The sequence below is a fragment of the Argiope bruennichi genome, chromosome 11 (assembly GCF_947563725.1).
Source record: "Argiope bruennichi chromosome 11, qqArgBrue1.1, whole genome shotgun sequence".
NCBI lineage: Eukaryota > Metazoa > Arthropoda > Arachnida > Araneae > Araneidae > Argiope > Argiope bruennichi.
The window spans coordinates 31890268-31902692 of NC_079161.1; positions in this window are offsets into that span (position 1 = coordinate 31890268).

A 12425-nucleotide genomic window follows, 5' to 3' on the forward strand; every position below is an offset into this window, starting at 1 on the left:
GGGTTTGGAGTTTGCAAAAAAATCATCAATTGAAAACCAATAACTTTTAGAAGAAAGATATATTTAGGGATGAAAGTAAATTCAACAGTTTTGGCAGTGACGGCCATCGCACCGCATGAAGAAAGCCTAATATTGCTTTGGGTCCATAAAATTTACGTCCTACAGTTAAATATGGTGGTGACTCCGTCATGGTTTGGGGTTGTATGGCTTCATCAGCCGTAGGAAATTTAGCTCTTAATAGATGACATTATAAACCATATGGTTTACTTGAATATACTCCACAACAATTTAAAGAAAAGTGCTAAAAATTTGGGTTTAGACGGAAATTTTATTTTCCACGAGGACAACGATCTCAAACACACTACATGTAACGTAATAGTAAAAATATTGAAATGTTTTAATTATATTTAGTCTTTATATATATATATAATTTAACACTAAGACACTAATACAAAGAAAACAAACATGTACAGCCGAGACGAACGCACAGTAGCACACTACAACAGACAGTAGCCTACATATCGACCATAGCACACGAAAAGGCCAGATAGAATTCAGCAGGAGAGGGGATCCTCGGAGCTTCGCTCTACGGTCTCTCGAAACGGCTGAAATTATCCACTGTCTCCTCGCTTTAACTGTATCCGACTGCCGATTCACTACCACACGACTGGCTACTCCACACACAGCTTGTTGCTACTTCCACAACAGACAACAGGACTCGGCACACAGCTCAGTTCAGCAATAGCCTGGGCTCCACACAACGCTGAGACTCTGCCTTTGCTTCGCTATCCTCTCGAAGACTCGTTACTTGTCTACGACTTCGACTACAATTCCGATTCCTTGCAGCTTGAGACTGCCGTCTTTTTGTAGTTCCCGGGAGGCTAGCCGAGATCTGGGCCAATCAGTATCAGTATCTGGGCGTATCTCAGTTCCTATTGGATGGATTTTTAAAATTCTCGAAGTTTCCAGCATTATCTATTTTGTCGTGAAATTCTTCGCCAAATGGTCATCTAGCTCTGGGATTACTAACTCGGCATCCGAGCAGCATCCAATACAGATGATTGTAAATATGTCTTTTCGCTGATAGAACTAACCATTCTGGAAAAGCAGCATTACAGGTTTGTAACATTGCTCCCCTCTTCAAGGACTGACGTCCCGGCAATTCCCTTACAATCTAACAGCTGACGTAGGTCACTAATCGATGTGAACACTTTTTTTTTCTTCATCCGGCGTTAGAAGACTTCCACATTTTCGGTGATGGCATCGTTTACTAAATTGGTGACAGCTAAAGATACATTCGGACCTTCTCATTGCTCTTCACTTCAGACCTCTTCGTCGTTTCGGATTGTATCCAGACTTGATTTCGCTTCTTAAAATGCAAGGTGTCCCATGCAGCCAAGCATTGTATCGTAACACAATTCTCCGGAGCGAATTCCTGCCAGGCTGGTCGGTTGGTCGGTTCCTCCCTCGAACTAACCGAATATCGGGATGGTCCAACGATGCCTTCTGAAATCCATTTAAAAACTAGGGATTTCCGTCAAAGCATTCACGGGAATACTTTCGCTTATTCCCGCTCATTCTCGACTCTCGAGAATTGTCAGCAGCTCTCAACACAGGATCTTCTAAAGAGCTCATCTGCCGTTACTGCCTTTAGTTACTTTTCCTCTGCGACGACTTAATTTATCCGGATACGCAGTAGATTCCTCGACTCTTATTTGCATCACACTCGTATGCAAATCTCCAACAAAGCCGAATTCTTAAAGGAAATCGAGGTCGAGACTACAGGGATCAGCGATTCCAGTCACGTAGTCTTCATCTGAAGCACTGCACAAGGAGATACCAAGAGGCTCCCAAAGAGGTTGTCCCTTTAACCTCTGGGACAAATCCATTCCAAACAGGGTTGCATCAACTCCTATATCCATAGACATAAAACGCGGATCGCCACTAACAGACCCGTCCAAAGAGAGTTCATCTTCTCCATCTCTAAGGGCCTGCATTCTCGATTCCACTTCAGGGGACTCATTCGGAGAAGACTCTTTTAGCTCAGCAATTATTTGACAATCTCCCTGGTTGTGCCTTTCCTTAATAAACTCCAGTTCATTATTAGGATTACTAAGATCCTTTTCGCTGACACTGGTCTCCATTCGATCTTCAGACTTTTCTTCTTCCAAGTGGCTCTTGGCGTTTCCTTCAATTTCTTTTGTGACATCTTAGACGTCTTCTCCCTCTTTTTGAACATCTCTTACTCTTCCGACACAACTGTTGACATTATCTATAACTTTGTCGCATATCCTTTCAATATGGTTTTAAGTTCGTCGATTTTTTTTTTTGTTGAATGCTTTGAACTCTTGCATTTCCTCTCGCCAAACTCTTCCAGCAGTTTTCTTGCGCAGCTCGATTCAATTCCAGCATTTTCTCTTGCGCAACTCTATTCTCTTTCAGCATTTTCTTTAATTCGCCTAACAAAACGCTCAGATTCTCTTTTCCCAACATTTCCGCTGGGAATCTCTACAATACCATACACTATTCTCCAATACCCATCTCCTGACACCAAATATTACGGATCACCGGGTTCGCTTAAAGGGGTGGATGGCGTGGAAACGATCAGCAGGCCTCAGTAGAAAACAACAACGACATTTATTTAACATGAAGACATCAATGCAAAGACGACAAATATGAACAACACTATAACAGACAGTATCCTACAACAATATATATATATATATATATATATATATATATATATATATATATATATATATATATATATATATATATATATATATATATATATATATATTCATTACCAAAAAAGAAACAATTTGGTGAATAAAATTAAGATTTTTTTTCCGAACTATTCGGTGAATTCTCAATCCGGGAAAAGTACATTATCTCTCCATTTATGAATAATATAAATGCGTCAATTTTTCTAATTTCATAAACATGTGATGGAAATAGTGAATAAAAATTTAAAAAAATGATTTTTCATAAACGGTAATGATATTGTAGCAGAACAATAAAGTAGAATCGAAAAAAAAAAAAAAAATTGAGGTTGAATGAAAGACTTCTGAATCTAATATCTGAAAATCTGCAAACTTAACATCGTCGACATTATTCATGTTGAATTTAGTTGGCTGACTAACTTGTCAGCAAAATACGATATCTTATTCATCGCGTCGGTTATATTTCCAAAAGTAGTGCAAATTATAAGCCGAATGAATGAATTTGAAGTAGATGCTTAAAACTCTGCGGACCTGATATCGTCGACATCCGTCGCAATGATTTCTTGTGTACAGACCAAAAAGAATCGGCAAAATGCGACATCTTATTAACTTGTCACTCTGTCAACTATTTTGACAAATGTAATCATTAAACAGTTATTAGAATATTTCTGTTGTTTATAATATATTAGCTTTAAGATAGTTGTTAAATTATCATATTCATTAATGCCTAGTTCTCCGCAACCGTTCGGAAGTGGCTCAGACTTTTACCGACATAACTTGTATATTCTCGCTGACTGGAGGGCAATCACTCCCCTGTCGGCATCCATTTGCCCTTCTCCTGGCCACCTTGCCCTCCCTCTAAAGCTGCCTCTGTGTACATACAGTCGAGGAAAGAATTGCAAGCTCTTTTATAAACTGAGAACTGTCATGTGTATGTTCCAAAATCAATCTATTCTGATAAAGTGAATGTACTGCAATTGTTTCCTGTAGAGGTCTAATTGGATCCTATTTTCTACATGATACAATTTCAAAACTGTATATTCAGCTTTTGCATGATTTCTGTGGGCACTGAAATTTTTTTAATCAAATCATCTACGACATCCTGATTTATGCAATATGGCTTGAGGCCTCACTGTACAGCTGACATTTTCCATTTCTTAGAGAAACATTTTGAAATCCTATAATTGCTTTAAATTACCCATGCTTCACTGGAAAGGGAACATACTGACTACCGTATTAACCAGACTTAAATCCTTGCGATTTCTTTATTTGGGGTCACTTGAAGAAATAATCAGTGACGTATGTGCAGCCATTTCATTGGCCACTTTCCAAAAACTGTGAATTAGTTTCGTCCTCCGATTACGACATGTGAATGTGGCTGATGATAGACATTTCGAAAATATTGTATTGTGATTTTCAATTATTTCTATATTTACATGTTTACCGTCTGCAGCGCCATCTATACCAAACATTTTGAACTAAAATCGAAAAATATAGTTGAAAAAATTTTATGGCCTGTCACATGAATTTACTACAAGAATTGCGTTTTAAAACCTTAACCGTTTTTCCTGTTATGCATTTTTGAAAATCATTAGTATTTATCATCCTTTCAAGACATCCTATAGCTTGATTTCTAAAAGCAATGTAGTTATATCTTTATAACTATATAGCTTTGTTTCTGCATAGAATGTAATTAATTATTCACTGATTATAATTAATTTTACTAATCTTAATGCTTCTAATTTATTTCAAATCTTGGCTGTGGAAAATATTTCTGGTTTTCCGATGTAGATTGGCGTTGAAAAAAAGTTGATGGATCTCTTCACATATTTTCACTTATAATTGCTGAAATTAAGATGCAAAGTTCCTTTAAATATATTCAGTCGTCAAAGAAAAAATCTGTAGTATAGTATCTTTGCCCTATATTTTCTTCATTATTGTATAGTGTTATAAGAGATCTTGACATATAAGAGATCTAAGTTGGTTGAATCCTAGTCTAATATGACCCTGAATTTATCATCAATATGGTAACCCAAACAAGCAAGCAGACATTTCTTCTTGTAACCCTAATGCTGTTTTGTTTACTGTTGTTTTTTTCGCTTGTTGAGTTGCACATCAACTGCAACGATTTTACGAAGAAAAAGAAAGAAAATTAAAAATAATCGGCAAATAAATATCCTTTAAGAAAATTAAATTACGTATTATAATTGAAAGTATTATTCCAGCTAATAAAACATTTTAGTGTTATTTTTAAAGTGAACTAAGATTAGATAATATTTATCCTTTTGCATTTCTAACTGAATTAACTTATTTTAATTAAAATCGTCTGTTCACGAATTTTGTCGGAACAGAAAAAAAAATAATAATAAAATAAATAAATAAAAAATACATCTGCTTGAGATTTTTGAAATCGTTTGTCTTTATTTCCCAGTTTTTTATTTTAAAATTAACCTGTCATTCTAACGGAATTCTGAGTAACTTGTTGTTCTTTTCGTCGATTTATTCTTTTTCTTTATTGTTCTTTCGTGATAATTCGATTAGTGAACGATTGTTCGAGAATAGATGTTTGATGACTGGAATAAGCAGAAATATGTTATCAGAAATACTGTTTTAGAGAATTCGATGCCTATTCAGTAAAATATATATCATCCCAACAGAACAACGTTTGCATCACCGAAATGTTCTGCAGCGTTTTTTGTACAGAAAACTTTAAATCGTTCCCTATTCAAATGAAGAATTACTTGAACCAAGTAAGTGTATACTTATTTCTCAAAATTTCTTGCTTAAGAAATTTTCTCCTTGCTTAAGAAATAGATACTTTTTTCCCTAAAATCTGTTTCTGCTATCCTCAAATTCCTTGTGTTAGGCTCCTACTAGCTTCCTGCTGCTAGAAAAAAATGTAGAATGTTTTTTTACGGTAAAAAATTCTACTCGATGCCTTCTTTTGAAGCCGAATGCATTGAAAGATCTGATTTTACTATCTAAAGCACAAATCTATACAGTCGGTTTGCAATACTTCTTCATTTCAGAATTCAAAGAAGATTCAGCAATAATGAATGCGAAAGGTCCCAAAAGAAGGTTTCTTAAATAAAATAATCGTGATTACTAAAGCTCTTCTAAAGTTGGGATTAAGAAAGCATAATTGTAACGAACCAGCAAGAGTGGTCAGCCCAAAACTTTATCGCATTATCTTTAATAATGGTGTTAACCTAGAAAACGCCTTGCAAGTAATTAGTGAATAATAGCTACGAAATGACATTTGACGCAAATTTAGCATTTTTACTGAATCTATCGTTTCATTCTTGGCGAGTTATTTGGCAATTAATCCCTGGCATAGGGTTAAAAATATTCGGAAATCGAATTTGTAAGTTAGACGCGTTTTTCCAAAAATTTGTTTTTCTAACTCAGGGAGATTTAAAACGTTCGAAATCATTCTAAAATCTTGAGTATGAATTTTTTTTGACAGTTACAATTCTTTCTCTTTATTTCGTGTACGAGAAAGTAAAAAAAGTGGGTAATTATGATTGTTCTATAGTATTATTTATTTAACCAACCGTCTTGCTTGGCGACTTGGCTTTGTTGGAATTCTTTGTGAAGTAAAGGCCACTCTAAACCAGGATTTTACCATTTAATTAAATACCTTAAGATTTACTTAATTCTGAGCCCTGAAAATATCACTGCTGACTTAGAAATAACCCCAAAATACAATGCACAAATTTCAAGTCGTTACTATTCATCGTTTAGTAGGAACAGGGCCGCGTGGGGGTGGCAAAATTGTTCACCGCACAAGGGCGCCTGGGCCAGGGGGGCGCCAAAATTTATAGCACTTATAGTTTTTAAATTTAATGGTACTTAAAATAAAGTTGTTAACTATGCGCTTGCAATTTTGCATGTTTTATATTTTCTAAGCAATAAAATGAGATTTTATTTTATATTTTAATATTATTTTACTTTTGTTTTCCTTTCTGCGGGTTGTTTTCTTATGTGTAAAACAAAATTTGATTGCCGATACGAACAATAAAAACACTTCCCGTTTAGATTTCGCGCTACCAAAATGTAAGCGCTTAAAAATCTAAGAATTTGTAACATGTAAGAACAGACATTGGGAATGTTTGGAATTGGGAATATATTTATTCTTTACGTGCTGTGAAGCTGTTGCGGCTCAACGTCGTGGTTTAGTTTGCTTTTTTTTTATGATGCTGGTGGCGCCACCGTGCGTTCTGTGCTCTTGAATTAACAGGGAATACCTTTATTTTTAATCATATGCGTAGTCGCTGCTCATATAGTGCGTACATTCTGCGAATTGCTTCGGATGCAAAGTACTGTTATTAATTGTTTTCAAATCGTTTTTTGTTTATAATTGCTCCAAAAAATAGGATTATTATTTAGAGGTAAATGAACAATCTAAATATATTATTAGTATTATTTTCATAGCAGTAAAAATTCATAAAAAGAAACAATTCATTAAGAAATACTTTTATCTTTGAAATTAACAAAGTTATTCAAAAAGCAACTTTTTATTTATCTTTATAAAACCCAGATAAATCTTACCCTTGATTGGGCAGAATTTGATTTATCTATTTCTGATATACAATTACAATTTCCAAATAATCGAAAAAAATTATTAATAATTATAGCTTTTTTTTTCATGAAAAGTTTATCATGTACCTGAGATGTTTTCAATATTTCAATTGCTTATAACAAATGCTTTTTAGTAATTTGTATTAATATTGGTTTAATTTACTTAAATATTTTAAATCAGCAGAAAGAAGAAAAAATTTCACATTAAATTCTCAGAAATAAATTTTCCCGCAAAAAAAAATATATGTTTCTAAGATTTTAGTTAAATTAGTTTTGTTATCTGAATCTTTATTTAGTAGCAAAGGACATAAATGGGCTTTCGACTTTCAAATAGTATATTGAGAGAAAATCATATGATGCAGCACATATAATTTGCAGCAGTGCAACAGAACCTCATAAAGGGGCGCCAAATTTCCATTTGAACAAGGGCGCCTAATACCCACGCGGTGGCCTTGAGTAGGAATATATATTTTTTATGTGATATTGATATTTCATGTTTGTATTATAGATATCAAGTCCACCAAGGGAAGGACAGTTTCAACAAACATTGTGTAATGCTCAGTTTCAATAGACGAATTAACAATTATTTGTAAACGAGAATATGATATCTAAAAAGAGGAGTGATTAAATATATGAAATTTGATTCGTTGCCTTGATGACAAAATCACATTTCTGCATTTAACAAGGGGAAGGCACTGGTTGGAAAATTGAGTCCGAGATGAGATTTACTATAATGGTAGTATACCTTTTAGGATGTTTATTCATTAGAATACTAATCTGCCATCGGCAGCCACTTTCGAGAAAATAGCCCACAAACTTTCAGCACAGCTTATATACTAATAATAATACTAGTAATACTATACTACTAATAATATAACAATAATAATAATACTCTACTACTAATATAATAACAATAATACCATACATATAATAACACCTTTGAAAAACTTTAGGGCAGCCATTGTTGGTAAGATATTGTCTAATTAATGCCCAAAACTTCAGAAGATCCGAGTATGTGTTTTATAATTTTTTTTTCCTTTCAAAATTATTTTAAATTAATTTAATAATTTGCAAATGATTTTGTTTAATGTGTTTCCCATTTTTAATGCAAAATAACTGTTTACTCTTATAATTCTTAAATTATATTTATTTTTAAAAGAATATGTAATTATAAGTTTAAATCCGTTCTTAAGTTCAATTGATACTATAGAGATGATATTAATATGTTTTTCTTTATTGTATGCAAAAAAATAAACGTTTTGTTTTTAATACTTGAATTATAATTCAATTTACACAATAAAAGTAATTATGAATACAGATATATATTTCAAAAAATTATAAAAAATATTTAAATTAAATTAACAACTTACAGATGCTTTCAATTAATATGTTGCTATTTTTTATGAAAAAATTTAGTTTATTCATATAGTATTTGAATTTTATCTAATTTTTAAAGGTTAAATTAATTATAAATAGAATTTAACGATGAAAAACAATTTAAATAAATAATATATTCTATATTCTTAAAATACTTAAACGCTTGAAATTTTTGGACTTTAATAATAACAAATTATTTCTTATAACTCAACGAAGCCGTATTTATATCAAAAATTAAAAAGAGCAGCTGATAATATATTAAATATATCAACAAACGTTCTAAACCTAAATAATCGGAGAGAAAAAGTAAAAAGCAGGTGTCAAAGTTATGGAATGTATAGGCAGATGGTCCAAAATTTTTACGATATACTTCATCTGATATTCAATTTTCTGAAGATAGGCAAATATTTTTGACGTTAAAGGAAATTTGTTTTCTAATCTATTCCTTTAATGTTTCTCTTGTGGATAATCATTATTTATCAATTGTGCAAGATGACAAAATATATCTATCTTGATTTTAGTGCTTTTATGATAATTTCTATTTTAATTCTTGCATGTAATATAAAATTAATTAAATAGTTTTATGATGTTGTAATCATAATATTTATCATCGTTTAAGTTATATTTGAAATTATTTTTCCAGCTTACAAATAAAATTATAATTCAAGTATCAGGCGAATTAATATTTATTTTTGCATTTTACAGGAACGCATATTAATTAAAAATGTATGTTGTTAATTTTATTAAAAATTTTGTTTAAAGAAAAACGAATCCATATCTTTAATTACATTTCATTTATAAATTAAATTATAATTCAAAAACTAAGAAACAATTACTTAATTAATCACATTAATTAAGACCATTTTAAATTTTTAAATTTAATTTAAATAATTTTAAATATTTTTAAAAATGCATGTAAATTTATAATAATTATTTTTCTAAAAAGTAAACTTTAATTCAAAAATTAGAGGAATAAAACATTTATTTTTTTGTATAAAAACTGAAAAGCACATTAATTAATCCTATTGGTAAAGTTTTAAGGTATCTGACTAGGTTGTAAAGATGATTTTTCCAGAAAACTTTGAGATTTTTTTTTTATGAACTGAAAATAAAGTCCGAACTTCGTAAATTCTAATATAGAATTTTTTTAAATATATGTGAGATAGAATTATAAATACAGTAGCAAGACACAAAACAATCCTTATTAGTAGGTATACTAACTAACTTCCAATTAAAAAAGTATGTATCGAATGTGTCAGCAAATATTTTACTATCTTTCAACAAACATTTTACAATGATACTCCTATGATATTTTACCTTTTTTCAGTAAAATTTTTTTAATCAAAATGTGTGCCCTTTATATCGGATAAACTGATTCAATGCATTTTTGAGTTATGTTTATTTTTCAATGTTACCAGCTGAATTTGTTGTTTCTTCTGTGAAGGTTATTATCAATAAAAATTTGTTTAAAATGCAAAATACTTGCTAAAATGAAACTTCACACTCTTTTATATCATTTTGATAGCTGTTAAGACGAAATGTTCGGTGTATCGGACAATGAAAACTTTTTAAATTTAGCCTATAAACTGAAAAATCTTTTATAAGACACTCTTTTAGTACTACGACAAAGTGTACTTGTCAGTTGTAACGGCGACCAAAAAAGCGCCAAGAAAAAATTTCGCCAATTTGGCGATCTTAATCTTCAAACTATATAGCATGTGATTCACGAGTTCAAAATTTTTGTAATAAATAATAATGATTTTTAGCATAATTTTATAATTTGGCGAAATTTTTTCTTGGCACTTTTTTGTCACCGTTAAATCCAAATTGTATCGTACAAAGTGCTTCAAAGATAAAATTTTTTATTTGAATATTTCTTAAACTTAATCTTTAAAAAACAAAAACATGCTTTTGCATAATGATGAATTAGTGGAATTTAAATCAATGGTAGTGGTCACCCAGAAATTCTGACATATTCTCTAATAAGGGTTATCCCCTTTTACCCCAAATAAAAATAATGAGCCTTCGATAAGGACATGAAGGACACCAGAACTCAGATTTTTATTTTCAGAGCAACGAACATGAGAATTTTATGCTTATTATTATGTAGTATATTGTTGAAACTCGGGTATGGTCTTTGGACGCCTTTTCTCTACGGATTGAAAGAAAAATTTGACAGATAATTGCAATTTTAGTATCAAGATGGTGAACCAAATTTCACTTATCTGAGTTACAATGTGTTTTTGAATTTAGGATTTAAAATGTTTTCGAACGTACAGACGAACTGATCGTAAACCGTTTGACAAATTTTATATTAAAAGTTATACAGATACATAATTTAAATGCTATTTTTATGTGTAAAGATTTTCATTCTTCAAATCTTTGCATTTGGTAATTATTATGCACGGGATAGATATTTGGTTAGACAAGTAGACATTTTTAGTAGAATGTAGAAATCTGGTGTAAAAAAAAAACACATAAAAATTCCGATCGTCTAACTCAGATCGTTAACATAGACATAATTCAAAAATGTCTTTTTCGGACTCTGAGAGGTCTGCAAACTGGAAATTCGGCAAAAGCAAGTAATAAGGGGTTTCTTTTTTTGACGTCTTTTCTTCATGTATGAGACAGTAACCAGCAGGAGTGTTCCTTCCAAATCTTTATAATATATTTTCTAATAAATGTAAGTAGTAATATATTTTGTATGACAATGACATGCGGTTAGTAATATATTTTGTATTACTAACCGCATGCCATTGTCAAGCAGTAGTTAAAAAAAGTTCATATCATACTTCTTTGGTGCTATTTTCACGATTAATCGCCCAGGAATAGTTAAAACAAAGGTACCCGAATACCGAAAGCGCATTTTAGAGGCTTTTTTCCAATCGATTCAAATTAAAATTTAGCACACAACTACAATTATAGTGAATCACATACCAAATTTAATACATTTATGTCATTAAGCTTTTGCGTCATTTAAATGCTTGTGAAAATACAGACCGACAGATGGTCAACGGCTTGACGATTTAATTCTAAATTTGTAATATATTTACACATAAATTGTTAAATCTGTATGCTAATTTTTATCAATTTTCTTGGTTTAGCAGTTGTCGTATTCACTTATATTCAGACATCTACCCAGACATACTTCCTCTGTCTGAATTTTGTTCATAATTTGATAAAAATCTGAAAATGTCGTAAAAAAGACCACACACCAAATTTCATTCGTTTAACTCAAAACTGCTTTGAGCTGTTCCTAGTCAGACAGACGGACATAATTCCAAAAAAGAGCTTTTCGGACTCTGAGAGTTCTGAATGTGTAATTTTAATAAAATCTAGGGTTCTAATTTGTTGACAATCACAATACTTTCTCCTTGTATACTTTATGTAGCAGAAAATAATCAGCGGGAGTGTTCTTTCATACTCTCTAATAAAGATGGTATCCCAGTGAATGATTTGCATGGCATTGGCGTACAATAGCTACGAAATATTCTCTTGTGTTGTGCAAAACTGAAAAGAAGGGGAAAAATTGACCACATTTTACTATGCTATAGAAACGGAATTATTAGCAACCAAAAAATATTACAGGAAGTAATACTAATACCTTTTCACTAAATAAGTAAAAAGATTTTCTTCAGAAAAAATTCTGCTTGAAACTTGCGGTATGCAGCAAAAAATGATAATGGAATTAATTATGCGATCTAACTTCGTTTGCGTTCGTATCGTAAAAAAGGAATTCATGAA